The sequence below is a fragment of the Amblyraja radiata genome, chromosome 36 (assembly GCF_010909765.2).
Source record: "Amblyraja radiata isolate CabotCenter1 chromosome 36, sAmbRad1.1.pri, whole genome shotgun sequence".
Taxonomy (NCBI): Eukaryota; Metazoa; Chordata; class Chondrichthyes; order Rajiformes; family Rajidae; genus Amblyraja; species Amblyraja radiata.
The window spans coordinates 11,936,818-11,955,465 of NC_045991.1; positions in this window are offsets into that span (position 1 = coordinate 11,936,818).

Below are 18,648 nucleotides of genomic sequence, written 5' to 3' on the forward strand. Positions count from 1 at the left end.
GGATTGGCGTACTGCGCATGTTGTTCCATTGTTTAAAAAGGGTTCTAAGAGTAAACCTAGCAATTATAGACCTGTTAGTTTGACTTCAGTGTTTAAAAGGGAACTGCAGATGCTGGAATATCGAGGGTACACAAAATGCTGGGGAAACTCAGCGGGTGCAGCAGCATCTATGGTCTGAAGAAGGGTTTCGGCCCGAAACGTCGCCTATTTCCTTCGCTCCATAGATGCTGCTGCACCCGCTGAGTTTCCCCAGCATTGTGTACAGTTTGACTTCAGTGGTGGGCAAATTAATGGAAAAGATACTTAGAGATAATATATATAAGCATCTGGATAAACAGGGTCTGATTAGGAACAGGCAACATGGATTTGTGCCTGGAAGGTCACGTTTGACTAATCTTCTTGAATTTTTGGAAGAGGTTACTAGGGAAATTGACGAGGGTAAAGGATTGGATGTTGTCTATATGGACTTTTGTAAGGCCTTTGACAAGGTTCCTCATGGAAGGTTGGTTAAGAAGGTTAAACTGTTGGGTATATATGCAGGAATAGCAAGATGGATTCAACAGTGGCTGAATGGGAGAAGCCAGAGGGTAATGGTGGATGGCTGTTTGTCGGGTTGGAGGCAGGTGACTAGTGGGGTGCCTCAGGTATCTGTGTTGGGTCCTTTGGTGTTTGTCATGTACATCAATGATCTGGATGAAGGGATGGTAAATTGGATTAGTAAGTATGCAGATGATACCAAGATAGGGGGTGTTGTGGATAATGAAGAGGATTTCCAAAGTCTACTGAGTGATTTAGGCCATTTGGAAAAATGGGCTGAAAGATGGCAGATGGAGTTTAATGCTGATAAATGTGAGGTGTTACACCTTGGCAGGACAAATCAAAATAGGACGTACATGGTAAATGGTAGGGAATTGAAGAATACAGTTGAACAGAGGGATCTAGGAATAACCATGCATAGTTCCTTGAAGGTGGAATCTCATATAGATAGGGTGGTAAAGAAAGCTTTTGGTATGCTAGACTTTATAAATCAGAGCATTGAGTATAGAAGCTGGGATGTAATGTTAAAATTGTACAAGGCATTGGTGAGACCAAATCTGGAGTATGGTGTACAATTTTGGTCGCCCAATTATAGGAAGGATGTCAACAAAATAGAGAGAGTACAGAGGAGATTTACTAGAATGTTGCCTGGGTTTCAACAACTAAGTTACAGAGAAAGGTTGAATAAGTTAGGTCTTTATTCTCTGGAGCGCAGAAGGTTAAGGGGGGACTTGATAGAGGTCTTTAAAATGATGAGAGGGATAGACAGAGTTGATGTGGACAAGCTTTTCCCTTTGAGAATAGGGAAGATTCAAACAAGAGGACATGACTTCAGAATTAAGGGACAGAAGTTTAGGGGTAACATGAGGGGGAACTTCTTTACTCAGAGAGTGGTAGCTGTGTGGAATGAGCTTCCAGTGGAAGTGGTAGTGGCAGGTTCGTTGGTATCATTTAAAAATAAATTGGATAGGCATATGGATGAGAAGGGAATGGAGGGTTATGGTATGAGTGCAGGCAGGTGGGACTAAGGGAAAAAAGTTGTTTGGCACAGACTTGTAGGGCCGAGATGGCCTGTTTCCGTGCTGTAATTGTTATATGTTATATGGTTAACCCAATGATACAACAATTCAATACATTGTATTCACAACCGACTTCAAGATGAAGTCAACTTGGAAACATTTACCCCGATGAACAGAACTCTCAGACAAGGCTCAACACCTCATCCAATCAACACTTAGCAGAGTCAGACTCTGCAACATTATTTACAAGGTATATGTCTGGTTTGCAGCCATCCAATCCATTCTATGCATTTTGTACCAGATTGACAGGATTTGCAAGGCTTCCCATTCTTTGCTTGCAAATTGTATCAAAGTTCCAGACTTCCTGGCATCTCTCGCAGCCTGTCCCAGAGAGCAATTCCAATTTGACCAAATCTCCCAGCAAACCCTGAAACTTAACCCCATTTTGAAGTCCTGGCTGGTCCAATTTAGCCAGGATTAACAGTGGGGTAAACACATTAGGGCTCATGGAATTTGGGATATAGTTACCGGGTGTGGAGAATAGATAGGAGGGATGATGAGTGGAGCAGAAATCTTGACTGGATAGGATGGGCCAAATGGCCTGTCTATGATGTTAAATGGGATGTCATTCTATGGTGAAACAAGGTGGACAAAACAAACAGAGCAAATTCCCTCAAGGTGACCACCCACTGCTGATGGGAACTGGATATAGATGATGTGTGCGCCACATTTTAGATTTCAATGTTAATCCCCACAATGTGGTCATGGCTGATCTAGCCCAGGACTGAACTCCTCCTCTTTGCCCCATTCCCTTCAATTACAATCCCCCGAATTTTCAAAAATGTATCTGCCTCTGGTTTAAATACGTCTTACATAGAAACATAGAAATTAGGTGCAGGAGTAGGCCATTCGGCCCTTCGAGCCTGCACTGCCATTCAATATGATCATGGCTGATCATCCAACTCAGTATCCCGTACCTGCCTTCTCTCCATACCCTCTGATCCTTTTAGCCACAAGGGCCACATCTAACTCCCTCTTAAATATAGCCAATGAACTGGCCTCAACTACCCTCTGTGGCAGAGAGTTCCACAGAAAAGGTTTTTCTCATCTCGGTTTTAAAGGATTTCCCCCTTATCCTTAAGCTGTGACCCCTCTCAGAGTCTCTTGGTTGGAGAATCCCAGAGATTTACTGCCCTCTGTCCATTCGTGGTCCTTGGGATCAGATATAGGATCACCCGTCGTTGTTCCAAACGCTACAGAATACAAACACCTCTCTACATTCCGGCCAGGCATTCCTGAGATCCCATAGATTATACGGGAGGCCAATTAGTTTAGGAACAACAACAGCTGGAATAGAGTGAACATTTACCCAGTTCTCAATTACTGGTAAATGCAGCATTTATTTCTGAAATGTCACCCACCATTTTGTGACTGCACTTTCACTTCACCAAACTGTAGTGTAACCCCTCACCTTCAGAAACACCACACTGTCTTTTTGATCCATCTGTTGCTGCAACTTTAAGAGTTCCTCCTGAATGGATTTTAAATTCTCTTGAATGTTTCCAAGATTTGTCTCCATTGTATTTAGAATCTTCCTCTCTTCCTCCCGGATATCTGCCAGTGTGTGCTGCTCTTTCTCAGTGAGAATCTGGTGCAGTTCAGCATACTGGGATGTGATCTTGGACTGAAGGTTGTGTGACTGTTCCTATGAAATAAAAGGTGAAGATTAATATATAATGTCACTGGTTGTGTTTCCTCACGACTTTAACGGTGACATTTGGCCTGTGCATGTATTATTAGCTTTGGCAATTCAATAGTTTGTCTAATGTAGACATAAATGCTGGAGGAAGTCAGCGGGTGATGCTTGAGACCCTTCTTCAGACTTCACGAAATGTCGTGAGGGTAATGTTATAACCCATCAATCCTCTACCCCCAATACAATTCCCTGCTGCCTGTTCCTTTTCACGTGCCCATTAATTCCCATTTATCCATCCACCACCCACTTTCCCAGGGATTATAACAGTCACCGATTGACCATTGAACCAGCGTGTATTGGGGACGTGGAAGGAATCCGACGCGGTCACAGGGAGAAGGCATGAACCACACGGGCAGCACCCGAGGTCAGGATCGAACCCGCTCACCAGAACTAGGAGACAGCAGCACTACTTGTGTCACTGCGCTGCCCTATTATTACACACATCACAGGGATCAAATCTACACAAGATCAGGAAATCGAAACTTAAAAGCCTCACCAGAACTCCAGAAATCTTCTGTTTCTGTTGCTGCTCCAATATTCAATAAAATCATCAGGTAGGAAGTTGCAGAGCACCAGCGGGGAGCGGGGGTCGCGGTACTCCAGCTGGATCCCTGATTTCTTTTTTGTAAGAGACTGGATGGAAGATTTCGTCTGATCCTGGGATTGTGATTGAAAATCAGAGAATAAAAGTGTTAGATTATAAAGATGGAATTAAACAATGATGCGATCAAAATCGGTTTGCTTTTACCTTGTAGGTTTCAACAGCTTCTTTAACCGGCATGAAGCGGTGATCTCTGTGATCCCGCCCAGCTGCACAAACCAGGCAGATCAGCTTCTTGTCAGTTTCACAAAACAGCTTCAGTTCTTCCTGATGTTCCTCGCACTGAAGTTTACTTTCCTTCTCTGTCCGATTCAGGCTCAGTGTTCGAGCTTTCTCAGACAGTCTCGCCAAGGCCCGACTCACCCTGAGGGTGCGGTCTGTAAACTCCTCTCTACATTCCGGGCAGCAGTTTCTCCCCTCCCTGTCCCAACTCTGTGTGATACAGGAGCGGCAGAAGTAGTGTCCACACTCCAGCGCCACCGGATCGGTGAAGAAATCCAGGCAGATGGGACAAAGTATCTCCTCGGTCCAACTCTCGACCGGGTCTTTCGCAGCCATTTTAACCTCCACTTCCTGGTTCAAAACGCATTCCCATTCGCTGAAACTGCTGACGCCCTGCAGTAATTAATTGGAGCGCCGGAGGCTGAAGTTCATGGGATCAAGAGGTGAATGGATAGGGTGAATGCACAGTCTTTTACCCGGAGTAGTGGAGTCGAGAACTAGAGGACACAGGTTTGTGGTGAGAGGTGCAAGATTTAATCGGAACCTGAGGAACAATATTTCCACACAGAAGGTCGTGGGGAAATGGAACAAGCTGCCAGAGGAGGTAAGTCAGGCTGGACAACAACGTGTGGACGGGCTTTAGGACCCGGGGGAGCCCGGAGCTGTGGAACAATCAATGAAAGGGGCGGGGCAAGGCTGAGGGGAGGCGGAGCTCAGCCCCGTCAATCACAGCCCTGACCAGAAAGCCGATGTCATTTGTAATCAGCTTCGGGTAAATTTCATTCCCTTAAACTAAAGTTGTTCCAGTTAAATGGGTGATTGGAACATGAGTCTGACCATAAAATGCCAACAAAAATACAGAAAGCGTTGTCGGCATTCAGCAGGTCGGGCAGTGTACAGTATCTGGAGAGGGAAGGGTTAATATTTCTGAGGTAATATGGAGCAGCAGATTGAACCACTGCCTCACGGGGTCTGAGCCCCGGGTTCGATCCTGACCATGTTCACTGTTCGCAGCGTGCACATTCTCCCTGTGACCGCGTGGGTTTCCTCCGGGTGCTCCGGTTTTCTCCCACATTCAAAAGACATGCGGGTTTGTAGGGTAATTGGCCCTCTGTAAATTGCCCCAAGTATGTTGGGAGTGAACGGGAAGGTGGGATAACAGAGACCAAGTGTTAATTGGTGATCGATGGTCGATGTGGACTCGGTGGGCCGAAGGGCCTACTTCCATGCTGTATTTCTAAAGTAAACTAAGCTCCACTCTGGTCAGAAAATCAACCTTGCACTGCCGCTCAACAGAGAAAACAAGACGTCATCAATACTGCACAGGAACAGGCCCTTCAACACACAATGTCTAGCTTATGGAAGGATCATTCAGAAGCCTGATAACAGAGGGAAGGAGGCTGTTCCTGAGACTGGTAGTACGCGCTTTCAAGATTCTGTACCTTCTGCCCGAGAAGAACAGTGAGATGAAGGAATGACCGGGGTAGAACAAGTATTTGGTTACGTTGGCTGCTTTTCCATGATGAGGGATGATCTTATAAGAGATGTAAAAAATCACGAGAGGAACAGATCGGATAGACGCAGAGAGCCCCTTGCCCAGAGGAGGGGCATCAAGTATCAGAGGACATCAAGTCAAGTCAAGTTTATTTGTCACATACACATACAAGATGTGCAGTGAAATGAAAGTGGCAATGCTCGCGGACTTTGTGCAAAAAGACAAACAACCTATAAACACAATCATAACACACATATACCTTTACATAATAAATAATGGAAGGAAAAACGTTCAGTAGAGTTAGTCCCTGGTGAGATAGGCGTTTACAGTCCGAATGGCTTCTGGGAAGAAACTCCTTCTCAACCTCTCTGTTCTCACCGCATGGCAACGGAGGCGTTTGCCTGACCGTAGCAGCTGGAACAGTCCGTTGCAGGGGTGGAAGGGGTCTCTCATGATATTGTTGGCTCTGGAGTTGCACCTCCTGATGTATAGTTCCTGCAGGGGGGCAAGTGAAGTTGCCATAGTGCGTTCGGCCGAACGCACTACTCTCTGCAGAGCCTTCTTGTCCTTGGCAGAGCAATTCCCAAACCAGATGGTAATGTTCCCGGACAAGATGCTTTCCACCGCCGCTGCGTAGAAGCACTGGAGGATCCTCGGAGACACTCTGAATTTCCTCAATTGCCTGAGGTGGTAAAGGCGCTGCCTTGCCTTGGGACGACTGCCTTGCCTTGCCTCGGGACGACTGCCTTGCCTTGCCTTGGGACGACAGATGGCACAATGGGCTAAGTGTTCGGCTGGTGACCGGAAGGTAGCCGGTTCGAATCCCGCTTGGAGTGCATACTGTCGTTGTGTCCTCGGGCAAGACACTCCACCCACCTTTGCCTCTGTGTGAATGTGTGTGAATGTGTGTGAGTGATTGGTGGTGGTCGGAGGGGCCGTAGGCGCAGAATGGCAGCCACGCTTCCGTCAGTCTGCCCCAGGGCAGCTGTGGCTACAGAAGTAGCTTACCACCACCGAGTGTGACTGAGGAGTGAATGAATAATGCGATATAAAGCGCCTTGAGTATTAGAAAGGCGCTATATAAATCCCATCCATTATTATTATTATTACTCACGAGCGCTGAGGCGCGTGAAGCCCATGTCGTATCCTCGGAGATGTGGACTCCCAGATATTTAAAACAGTTCACCCTATCCGCAGGATCCCCATTTATCCTCAATGGAGTGTACGTCCTCGGATGATGTGCCCTCCTAAAGTCCATGATCAGCTCCTTCGTTTGTTTATGTTCAAGAGGAGGCTGTTATCCTGGCACCAGAGTGCTAGACCAGCCACCTCCTCCCGGTAGGCCTTCTCATCATTGTCTGAGATCAGGCCCACCACCACAGTGTCATCAGCAAACTTAATTATTGAGTTGGAGCTGAACCTAGCCACACAGTCATGTGTGTACAGGGAGTACAATAGGGGGCTGAGGACGCAACCCTGGGGCGATCCTGTGCTCAGGGTGAGGGACTTCGATGTATTCCCTCCCATCTTGACTACCTGGGGCCTGGCGGTGAGAACGTCCAGGGCCCAGGCACACAGGGAGGTGTTGAGCCCCAATTCCATTAGCTTCCCGGCCAGTCTGGTGGGGACTATCGTGTTGAAGGCTGAACTGTAGTCTATGAACAACATCCTCACGTAGCCCCCCTTCTGGCTGTCCAGATGGGAGAGAACGGTGTGCAAGACCTGGGAGACCGCATCGTCCGTGGATCTGTTCGGGAGGAACTGCAGATACATAGGTTTAAGGTGAGGATGGAAAGGTTTAATTAGGAACCTGAGGGGTAACTTTGTTCACACAATGGGTGGTGGGTGTATGGAATGAGCTGCTGGTGAAGGTAGATGAGGCGAGCACTATCGTAACGTTTCAGAAGCATTTAGACAGGTACATTGATAGGACAGGTTAGAGGTATGGGGTACAAACGCAGGCAGTGCAGGTCGGTTCAAGAATCTAATGGTTGTGGGTAAGGAGCTGAGAATGGGAGTACTATTAATCAGTCTGAAGAAGGGTTTCGGCCCGAAACGTCGCCTGTTTCCCTCGCTCCATAGCTGCTGCTGTACCCGCTGAGTTTCTCCAGCATTTTTGTGTACCTTCGATCTTCCAGCATCTGCAGTTCCTTCTTGAACGCTCTAATGAACCTGTCGGTTTTGTTGAGGGCCACATAGAACCAGAACAGTTCCTTCAGCCCACATCAGACTGCAATGCCTCCACCGTATGTGCCTCGACCACCACTCCAGCAGCGCGTTCCAGGCACCCACCACCCTGTGTGATAAAACATGCCCCTTGAAAGATCCCCCTACTGTACTAAAATCTACGTAAAATCTCCCGTCATTGACTTTTCCACGCTGGGAAAATAGCCCTGAATCATTCCAAGCCGAGAGCAACCCGGCGAGGGGCAGCCGAGAACGAAGGGGGACCAGGCGCGGGTGGCGCCTGCTTCCTGGTGCGGCGGGGCCTGGTTCACCGCTGCGGGGAAATATAGACTGTTCCATGAACTTCTCGCAACCTAGTCGGCGCCCACTTTACCGCCCAGGTCAGATCTGTATTTTACCGGATTGCTGGCAAAAACAAGGCATTTCACTGATCCGAGGTACATTGAACAATAGAGTATGATTGTTTGAGAAAGAACTGCAGACGCTGGAAAAATCGAAGGTAGACAAAAATGCTGGAGAAACTCAGCGGGTGAAGCAGCATCTCTGGAGAGAAGGAATGGTTGACGTTTAGGGTCGAGACCCCTTCTTCATTACAGTGCCTGGTATTGAAGTGATGTTATTGTGTCTGGTATTGAAGTGATGTTATCACCATTCTTCAGACTGGTATGGGGGTGGGGGTGGGGGAGGGAAGAAGAAAGGAAGAGGCGGAGACAGTGGTATGTGAGAGAGCTTGGAAGGGGAGAGGCCAGCAAGGACTACCTGAAATTGGAGAAGTCAATGTTCATACCGCTGGGGTGCAAACTACGCAAGTGAAATATGAGGTGCTGCTCCTCCAATTTGCGGTGGGACTCACTCTGGCCATGGAGGAGGCGAGGTCTGTATTTTACCGGATTACATGCAAAAGCAAATCATTCCACTGTCACGATGTACACGTGACAATAGAGTATAATTGAATCATTGAATTCAAGTTTACATATGAGATTATTAAATTAAAATCGAGCGTATAAGAAGGAACTGCAGATAGACACAAAAAGCTGGAGTAACTCAGCGGGACAAGCATCATCTCTGGAGAGATGGAATGGGTGACGTTTCGGGACGAGGCCCCTTCTTCATTGCAGTGTCTGGTATTGAAGTGATGTTATTGTGCAGAGTCTGAGACCAAGCGTAGGCTTGGCGATCGTTTCCCGACCACTTCCGCTCGGTCCGCTTTAACCAAACTGACCTCCCGGTGGCTCAGCACTTCAACTCCACCTCCCATTCCGTATCCGACCTCTCTGTCCTGGGTCTCCTCCATGGCCAGAGCGAGCACCAGCGGAAATCGGAGGAGCAGCGCCTCATATTCCGCTTGGGGAGTCTGCATCCTGGGGGCATGAACATTGAATGCTCCCAATTCTGTTAGCCCTTGCTGTCTCCTCCCCTTCCTATTTCTCCCTCAGCCCTCGGGCTCCTCCTCCTCCCTTTTCCTTTCTTCTCCCCGCACCCCACCCACCACCAGAGTAAAGAAGGGTTTCGGCCCGAAACGTTGGCTATTTCCTTCGCTCATTAGAGATGCTGCTGCATCCGCTGAGTTTCTCCAGCTTTTTTGTGTACAGACAAATTACAACCTTTGCACGCGTTTTAACGTTTTCCCACGAGTACTCTCTGGAACGATAGGTGATGAATGTACAGAAGTCGAAGTCACCGCATGAATAAATAACACTATTATATGTACAGATACTGACCATGTGTGAATAGCTTGCACGGTTGTTTGTTTGTTTTGTCTGTCTCTGGGTCTATAGGGAGGTTGCACGAAAGGTCACTGGGTCATAGGGCTCGACGCACGGAGCCGCTAGATCCAACTGGAAGACATCCGTCACTTCCGGTATATGTTATTAATGCTAGAAACGCTACTTTCCTACCTGTTAAAAACCGCCAAAATGTTGAGTTTTTGCGCTGAAAAAATTGTGGGAGTCGGGGTAAATGTGGAACATGGTAAACATGGAAAATATTGGGAATTATCGCGTTTACTCACTGCATTTCATCATGTAAGGCATTATTTGTGTTTTTTCTTGATTCCTTTGGTATCTAAAAATTCTCAGAAGTGATAAATCTGGCTGTAAATTTTTCTTCAGATGCGTTTTCATTTTGTATGTAAAAACCCACGAGAACCATGGGCGATTTAAAAAAAATTACAGCCAGATTTATCACTTCTGAAACTTTTTAGATGCCAAAGGAATCAAGAAAAAAACACAAACAATGCCTTAGTTGATGAAATGCAGTGAGCAAACGGCCAATGTTCGCCAAGCACTCGGGATGTTGTTGTCCCTTCAGCTCCCGCTTCTATCTACCGTCATTTCTCCTCACTTTTGGAATTGTGAAGTTGGCTAAATGTCTCTCACGCTTATCCCAATCACGCATCAGGGGGCGGGCTAATGTGGTCTGGCCGGACCAATCACACATCAGGGGGCAGGACATCGTGATCTGGGCCGACCAATCACGCATCAGGGGGCGGGCTATCGGTCTGGCCCGACCAATCACGCATCAGGGGGCAGGACATCGTGACCTGCGCGACCAATCACGGATCAGGGGGCGGCATGGTGATCTCGGCCAGCCAATCACACGTTAGTGGGCGGCCCATAGTGATCTGCACCCACCAATCACACTGAAGGGGGCGGGCATGATGATCTGGACTGACCAACCACGCGTCATTGGGCGGGTCATAGTAATCTGAAACGACCAATCACGCGTCAGTGGGCGGGCCGGTGAGGTCAGAGAGAACAAAGGATTTTGTGAATGGAGCTTTAACTGTAGCGCGCTCATGAGTGACGGCAGGTTAACGAGGCAGTGTTTACGAGGCCTGTCCCACCTGCATGCGACTGACTCCATGCGGCAACAAACATCTTTGGTGAATGTTATTTGTTTAAGAAGGAACTGCAGATGCTGGAAAATCGAAGGTAGATAAAAATGCTGGAGAAACGCAGCGGGTGCAGCAGCATCTAGGCAGCGAAGGAAATGGGCAAGGTTTCAGGCCGAAACCCTTCTTCAGACTGGTGGGGGCCGGGGAGGAGAAAGGAAAAAGCAGGAGGAGACAGCCAGAAAGCTGAAGGAGAGGTAGGAAGGGGAGGAGACAGCAAGGGCTAACAAATTTGGGAGAATTCAATGTGCGTGCCCCCATCTAGCAATGTTACAAATGTTTGAGATTTTAAAAATCAAGTCTGCAATTTATCCCATCAGATAAAGCATAAAAAGAAGTTTAATTTGTCACCTAATTCACTTTCATATCTTCAGTATTAAAAAAAAGTTATAGAAACTTAGACATAGAAACATAGAAAATAGGTGCAGGATTAGGCCATTCGGCCCTTCGAGCCTGCACCGCCATTCGATATGATCATGGCTGATCATCCAACTCAGTATCCCATCCCTGCCTTCTCTCCATACCCCTGATCCTTTTAGCCACATGGGCCATATCTAACTCCCTCTTAAATATAGCCAATGAACTGGCCTCAACTACCTTTTGTGGCAGAGGATTCTACAGATTCACCACTCTCTGTGTAAAAAATGATTTTCTCATCTCGGTCCTAAAAGGCTTCCCTCTTATCCTTAAACTGTGATCCCCTAGTTCTGGACTTCCCCAACATCGGGAATACTCTTCCTGCATCTAGCCTGTTCAAACCCTTAAGAATTTTGTAAGTTTCTATAAGAATACTAGACTAAGTGGGACCCGTTGGGTCCCAGCATCACATGGGAGGGCTGGTCACCAACACAATATTCCACCTCTCCACCAATTCCAATATTGCTCGCCAGTGGGAGGGGGGGGGGGCGCTCTCTGTTGCGCTAGTATGGGTTTTGAGGGCAGAAGGTACTGGTTTCCATAGGGCTAGTATAGACATTGTGGGCCGTATGGATGCTTGGGCAGGCATCCAAATTTTAAAAGCCAAGCCAAGGCAAAGAATTGGGCTACAGCCACCCGACAACCAAAATTCATTTTGTGAACACAAACTTGTCAAAAAGTACAGGCAAACAATTGGGCTGCAGACGCCCGACAACCAAAATTCATCTATTGAACACAAACTTGTTAAAAAAAAGCAAGGCAAAAAGTAGAGGCAAACAATGTCCTGATCTTCAAACACTCTTCTCCTCAGACGGCCAAAGGTTGTGCAGGTGCACTGAAGGCGCTGCTGAATTGCACCATCAATGTCTGCCATCTTCTGGGAAGAGGAGCGCCGGCCACAGGACCCGTGGGTCACCATCGTTACGACCCATTTTAAAGGAAGGAGACAAATCCACGCGCGGAAACTATGGAGGGTTCTCCCGCTCTCTACCACAGGGAGGGGTCAGTTACACATTAAACTGTCCGGAATATAGATGAAAGCGGAGAGTAGCGCTTGGGACAATATAAGGCAGGATAAAAAGCTGGGAAAAAACTGCAGAGTAGATTCACGAAGATGGTGCCAGGATTTGAGGGCCAGAGCGAAAGGAAGAGGTTGGGCTGGGAAGGATTTGTTAATTGAATCTATTGAACATTGGAAAATGATCACCAATGCGTCCACTATTTCTAGAGCCACCTCCCTGAGGACCCTGGGATGCAGACCATCAGGCCCAGGGGATTTATCATCCTTCAGTCCATTTAGCTTACCCAATACTATTTCTCGCCTAGTGAATATGTCTTTCATAACCTCTACCCCCTTAGATCCTCTGTCCTCCAGTACATCTGGGAGATTGTTTGTGTCTTCCTTAGTGAAGATAGATCCGAAGTACCTATTCAACTCTTCTGCCATTTCTTTGTTGCCCATAATAATTTCACCCGTGTCTGCCTTCAAGGGACCCACATTTGACTTTGCTACTCTTTTTCCCTTAACATATCTAAAGACGTTTTTACTGTCCTTCTTTATATTCCTGGCCAGCTTCCCCTCGAACTTCATCTTTTCAGCCCGTATTGCCCGTTTTGTTTCCTTCTGTTGTCCTATGAAAGTTTCCCAATCCTCTGGCTTCCGGCTACTCTTTGATGTGTTATACATCTTTTCTTTTAGTTTCATTCTATCCCTAACTTCTCTTGTCAGCCACAGTTGCCTCCTACTCCCCTTAGAATCTTTCTTCCTTTTTGGAATGAAATGATCCTGCGTCTTCCGGATTATGCCCAGAAATTCCTGCCATTGCTGTTCGACCGTCATTCCTGCTAGGATCCCTTTCCAGTCTACCTTGGCCAGCTCCCCTCTCATGGCAAGGCAAGGCCAGTTTATTTGTATAGCACCATTCGTGCAAACAGCAATTCAAGGTGCTTTACAGGAAAGAAAAAATAAAATAGTCAATAATTAGAAATTGCAAAATAAGCAATACGACAAATGTATGAATAATAAAACAACGTCAATGAAACAATAAAACGATTTTAAAAAGCACATAAAAGGGTTAAAATTAGACGGTTAAGATTACCTGCATGTCGGGTTATGGAAAAGCTATAGTAAACAACAGTGTTTTTAGGCCTGATTTAAATGCGCTTACAGTCTGTGCACACCTCAGGTGTTCAGGGAGCTTGTTCCACAGGTGTGGAGCACAACAACCCAATGCTGCTTCAGCCTTTTTAGTTCTGACCCTGGGAACACAGAGTAAACCTGTCCCTGAAGACCTGAGGAGTCTAGGCGCCTCATATACAACAAGTAGGTCAGAGATGTATTTTGGACCTAGACCATTCAGTGCCTTGTAGGTCAGTAGCAGAATTTTAAAATCTATCCTCTTACACACAGGGAGCCAGTGCAAAGATTTAAGGACAGGTGTAATGTGGTCCATTTTCTTGGTGTTGGTCAAGACTCTGTCAGCGGCATTTTGGATAAGCTGCAGTTGTTTAATTGATTTTTTACTGAGACCTATAAAGATGCCATTACAATAATCTAACCTAGTAAAAATATATGCATGAACAAGTTTTTCAGTGTCTTCTTTGGACAGAAATCCCTTGATTCTTGCAATATTTTTTAGATGGTAATAGGCAGATCTGGTAATGGTCTTTATGTGGCTGTTAAAATTCAAATCCATGTCCATAACTACACCAAGGTTTCTGGCTTTGTCTGTGGTTTTCAGTGCAATTGAGTCGAGTTGAGCACTCACCTTTAGCCTTGTTTTTTTGGGACCAAAGACAATAATTTCTGTCTTATTTGCATTGAGCTGGAGGAAGTTCTGGTTCATCCACTCATTGATATGTTTGACACACTGGCTCAGTGAGTGTAGGGGACTATGGTCATGTGGTGACCCTGCGATATATAGTTGTGTGTCATCGGCATAAGTGTGGTAGGATATGTTAAAATGCTCTATGATCTGAGCTAGGGGGAGCATATAAATGTTGAACAAAATGGGTCCAAGAATGGAGCCCTGAGGAACTCCGCATGTGAGTTTTGTACGTTCTGATTCATAATTACCAAGGGAAACAAAATAATCCCGATCTTTCAAGTAAGATTTGAACCAGTCCAGCACAGAACCAGAGAGTCCCACCCACTTCTCCAGTCTGTCAAGCAGTATGTTGTGGTCCACCATATCAAAAGCAGCACTGAGATCTAGCAGTACCAAAACTGAAGCTTTTGATGCATCACTGTTTAGATGTATGTCGTTTAGGACCTTAGTGAGTGCAGTCTCGGTGCTGTGATGTGGCCGAAATCCCGACTGGAAAACATTAAAAATATTGTTTTGGGTCATAAAGCAGTAAATTTGTTGGTAAACTACCCTTTCAATAATCTTTGCCAAAAATGCTAAATTAGATATGGGCCTGTAGTTGCTCATAGCTGGGGCATCCAAATTAGGCTTCTTCAATAGGGGCTTGATCACTGCTGTTTTTAAGGCTTCGGGAAAATGCCCCGATTGAAGGGAAGTGTTTACTATGTTCAGTACTTCTGGTGCAACACTGTTAAAAATATTTTTAAAGAAGCTTGTGGGCAGCAGATCAAGACAGCAGGCAGTGGACTTTAGCTGTTGAACAGTTTCAGTCAGAGATGCACAATCTAAAAGTTTAAAATGTTGTAGATGCATTAGTGAATCTGGAGGCATAGGTGACAAAGCCATGTTCCCTGAGGTTGAGCTAGACATTGTTTGTCTTATCTTCAGAATTTTATCGGTGAAGAAATCTGCAAAGTCATTGCACGACTTGCTGGACAGGAGCTCAGGAGGGACTGATGATGAGGAGTTTGTCAGTCTATCGACAACAGCAAACAGGGTGCGGGAATTATTATTTTTGTTGATAACCTCTGATAGAAAGGACTGCCTTGCCCCTTTCAATTCCTGATTCTAGATACGGAGGTTGTCTTTGTAGATGTCGTAGTGGACCTGTAGTTTGGTTTTTCGCCACCTACGTTCGGCCAGTCTACACTTTGTTCTTTGGGATCTCACTGCTGTGGCATTTCTCCATGGTGACTTTTTCCTTCCAGATAAATCTTTGGTCTTTAGTGGTGCAATAGCATCCATAGTCATAACATTGGAGCTAAAACCATCTCATGCCTTCATATACCCCTTCTTATACTTCTTCTCCTTCTTCTCTTTATTTTTATACTGTCCTTGACTTCCCTTATCAGTCCATTGCTCCCCTTCGAATCTCTCTTCCCCTTTGGAACATAGCTTTCAAGGCATATATTCGTGAACAAATTATTTCATACTCCGCGGGATTTAAAAAACAACTAAAAATGAAATATGTACATTGGCTGATGAGATTAAAGAAATTGATTAAAAGCTATTCAATAGCTCCTAGTCTAGAGCTCTATAAGAATAGAGTTGAACTTCAACTGAGACATGATTTGGTATTAGTATCACCGATTGAGAATCAGTTACTTAAAACCAAAAGTCAATTTTATATACATGGCGATAAATCTGGGAAATTACTCGCCAATCAGTCGAAAGCTGTGTCAGCCAAACGTCAGATTATTAAAGTGAGTAAACGGGATGGTACATTGACTGTAGACCATGATGAAATTAATAAATCCTTCCAGGAATTTTATACCTCCCTATACCAATCAGAATTTCCTACTGATTCCAATATAATGCATGAGTTTTTTAACATAGAAACATAGAAATTAGGTGCAGGAGTAGGCCATTCAGCCCTTCAAGCCTGCATCGCCATCAATATGATCATGGCTGATCATCCAACTCAGTATCCTGTACCTGCCTTCTCTCCATACCCCCTGATCCCTTTAACCACAAGGGCCACATCTAACTCCCTCTTAAATATAGCCAATGAACTGGCCTCAACTACCTTCTGTAGCAGAGATTTCCAGAGATTTACCACTTTCTGTGTGAAAAATGTTTTTCTCATCTCGGTCCTAAACGATTTCCCCCTTATCCTTAAACTGTGACCACTTGTTCTGGACTTCCCCAACATCGGGAACAATCTTCCTGCATCTAGCCTGTCCAACCCCTTAAGAATTTTGTAAGTTTCTATAAGATCCCCCCTCAATCTTCTAAATTCTAGCGAGTATCCAGTCTTTCTTCATATGAAAGTCCTGACATCCCAGGAATCAGTCTGGTGAACCTTCTCTGTACTCCGTCTATGGCAAGAATGTCTTTTCTCAGATATGGAGACCAAAACTGTACGCAATACTCCAGGTGTGGTCTCAGCAAGACCCTGTACCACTGCAGTAGAACCACCCTGCTCCTATACTCAAATCCCTTTGCTATGAATGCTAACATACCATTCGCTTTCTTCACTGCCTGCTGCACCTGCATGCCCATTTTCAATGACTGGTGTACCATGACACCCAGGTCTCGTTGCATCTCCCCTTTTCCTAATCGGCCACCGTTCATATAAAGAAACTGAACTTGCCAAATTTACCATATAATGAGTCTCTGTTGATGAACCCATCACGGAGGAAGAAATACAGAAAGCAATCCTTTCGATGAATTCTGGTAAAGCTCCCGGTCTGGATGGGGTTACAGTGGAATATATAAAGTATTTTTCGAGTTTACTGTCCCACTGGCTATGCAAGTTTTTTAAAGAAGCCTTTTTAATGAATATATTACCACAATTCTTTTATGAAGCATCTATTTCTTTAATTCTTAAAAAAGATAAAGACCCTACTGAAGTGACATCATATAGACCTATATCACCGTTAAATGTAGATTCCAAAATTCTTTCAAAAATATTAGCTATGTGATTGACTTTCATATGAAGAAAGACTGGATAGACTCGGCTTGTACAAGCTAGAATTTAGAAGATTGAGGGGGGATCTTATAGAAACTTACAAAATTCTTAAGGGTTGGACAGGCTAGATGCAGGAAGATTGTTCCCGATGTTGGGGAAGTCCAGAACTAGGGGTCACAGTTTAAGGATAAGAGATGAGAAAACCATTTTTTACACAGAGAGTGGTGAATCTGTGGAATTCTCTGCCACAGAAGGTAGTTGAGGCCAGTTCATTGGCTATATTTAAGAGGGAGTTAGATGTGTAAAAAATCTATAAACTAAATCTAAGTAAGAGTGAGCTTTTTCCATTAAACAATCACATTTTGAATTATGGACAGTTTCCATTTAGATTGACTACCGACTGTTCTACTTATTTAGGCATTAAGATTACCAAGACACACAAGGATCTATTTAAAGCCAATGTTATGCTCCTAATTGACCATATCAGGCAACAGTTTACTAAATGGTCACAAATGTCCTTATATCTAATCGGCCGAATCAATGCTATTAAAATGTTTATCCTGCAAACTTGCTTGTATTTATTTCAGACATTTATTTATTTTACTTTTCTTCACATCGGTTGGAAGCTGCATACTAAATCTCGTTGCACTGACGTGCAATGACAATAAAAGATATTATTATTATTATTATACCTGTTATTAATGTAATCCTGATCCCTATGTATCAATATCACTGTGATGTTTATCATTATTGGGTTTTTTTGTGTTGTTTTGTTTTTGTTTTTGAAAAAAATTAATAAAAAGATTTTAAAAAAAAAGAAAGGAACATAGCCGTGCTGTCCTCCACTTATGTAGGCTGCGTCCAGTCCACGTGCTCGACCTCCTGGAGCAGTGCCCGGTCCAGCCTGGCCCCAGTCTGCTGCGGGGCCTCCAGCGGCCCACTCCCCCGTCAAGGCCTTTTAGCCCCTTCCGCAGCCTGTCTGTGCACAGGCCCTCCCTCCCCTCCAGGCGGGTTTCCAGTCAGCAGTACCCTGTAGCTCTAGTGCAGAGGTCGGCAACCTTGTTCTGCATAGGGGCCAGGACACATGTCTGTGAGCAGATGGCGGGCCACATGTAATCACGTGAACCCACGGATCCTGCCCCGGATGGCAGGCATCAAATCACATGTACAAAGAAGGTAGACAAAAACGCTGGAGAAACTCAGCGGGTGAGGCAGCCTCATGCAATCCTTGCGTGTCTCACCCGCTGAGTTTCTCCAGCATTTTTGTCTGCCTTCGATTTTTCCAGCATCTGCAGTTCTTTCATAGAAACATAGAAATTAGGTGCAGGAGTAGGGCATTCGGCCCTTCGAGCCTGCAGCGCCATTCAATATGATCATGGCTGATCATCCAACTCAGTATACTGTCCCTGCCTTCTCTCCATACCGCCTGAACCCTTTAGCCACAAGGGCCACATCTAACGCCCTCTTAAATATAGCCAATGAACTGGCCTCAACTACCTTCTGTGGCAGAGAATTCCAGAGAATGTTTTTCTCATCTCGATCCTAAAAGATTTCCCCCTGATCCTTAAACTGTGACCCCTTGTTCTGGACTTCCCCAATATCGGGAACAATCTTCCTGCATCTAGCCTGTCCAACCCCTTAAGAATGTTGTACGTTTCTATAAGATCCCCCCCTCAATCTTCTAAATTCTAGCGAGTACAAGCCGAGTCTATCCAGTCTTTCTTCATATGAAAGTCCTGACAT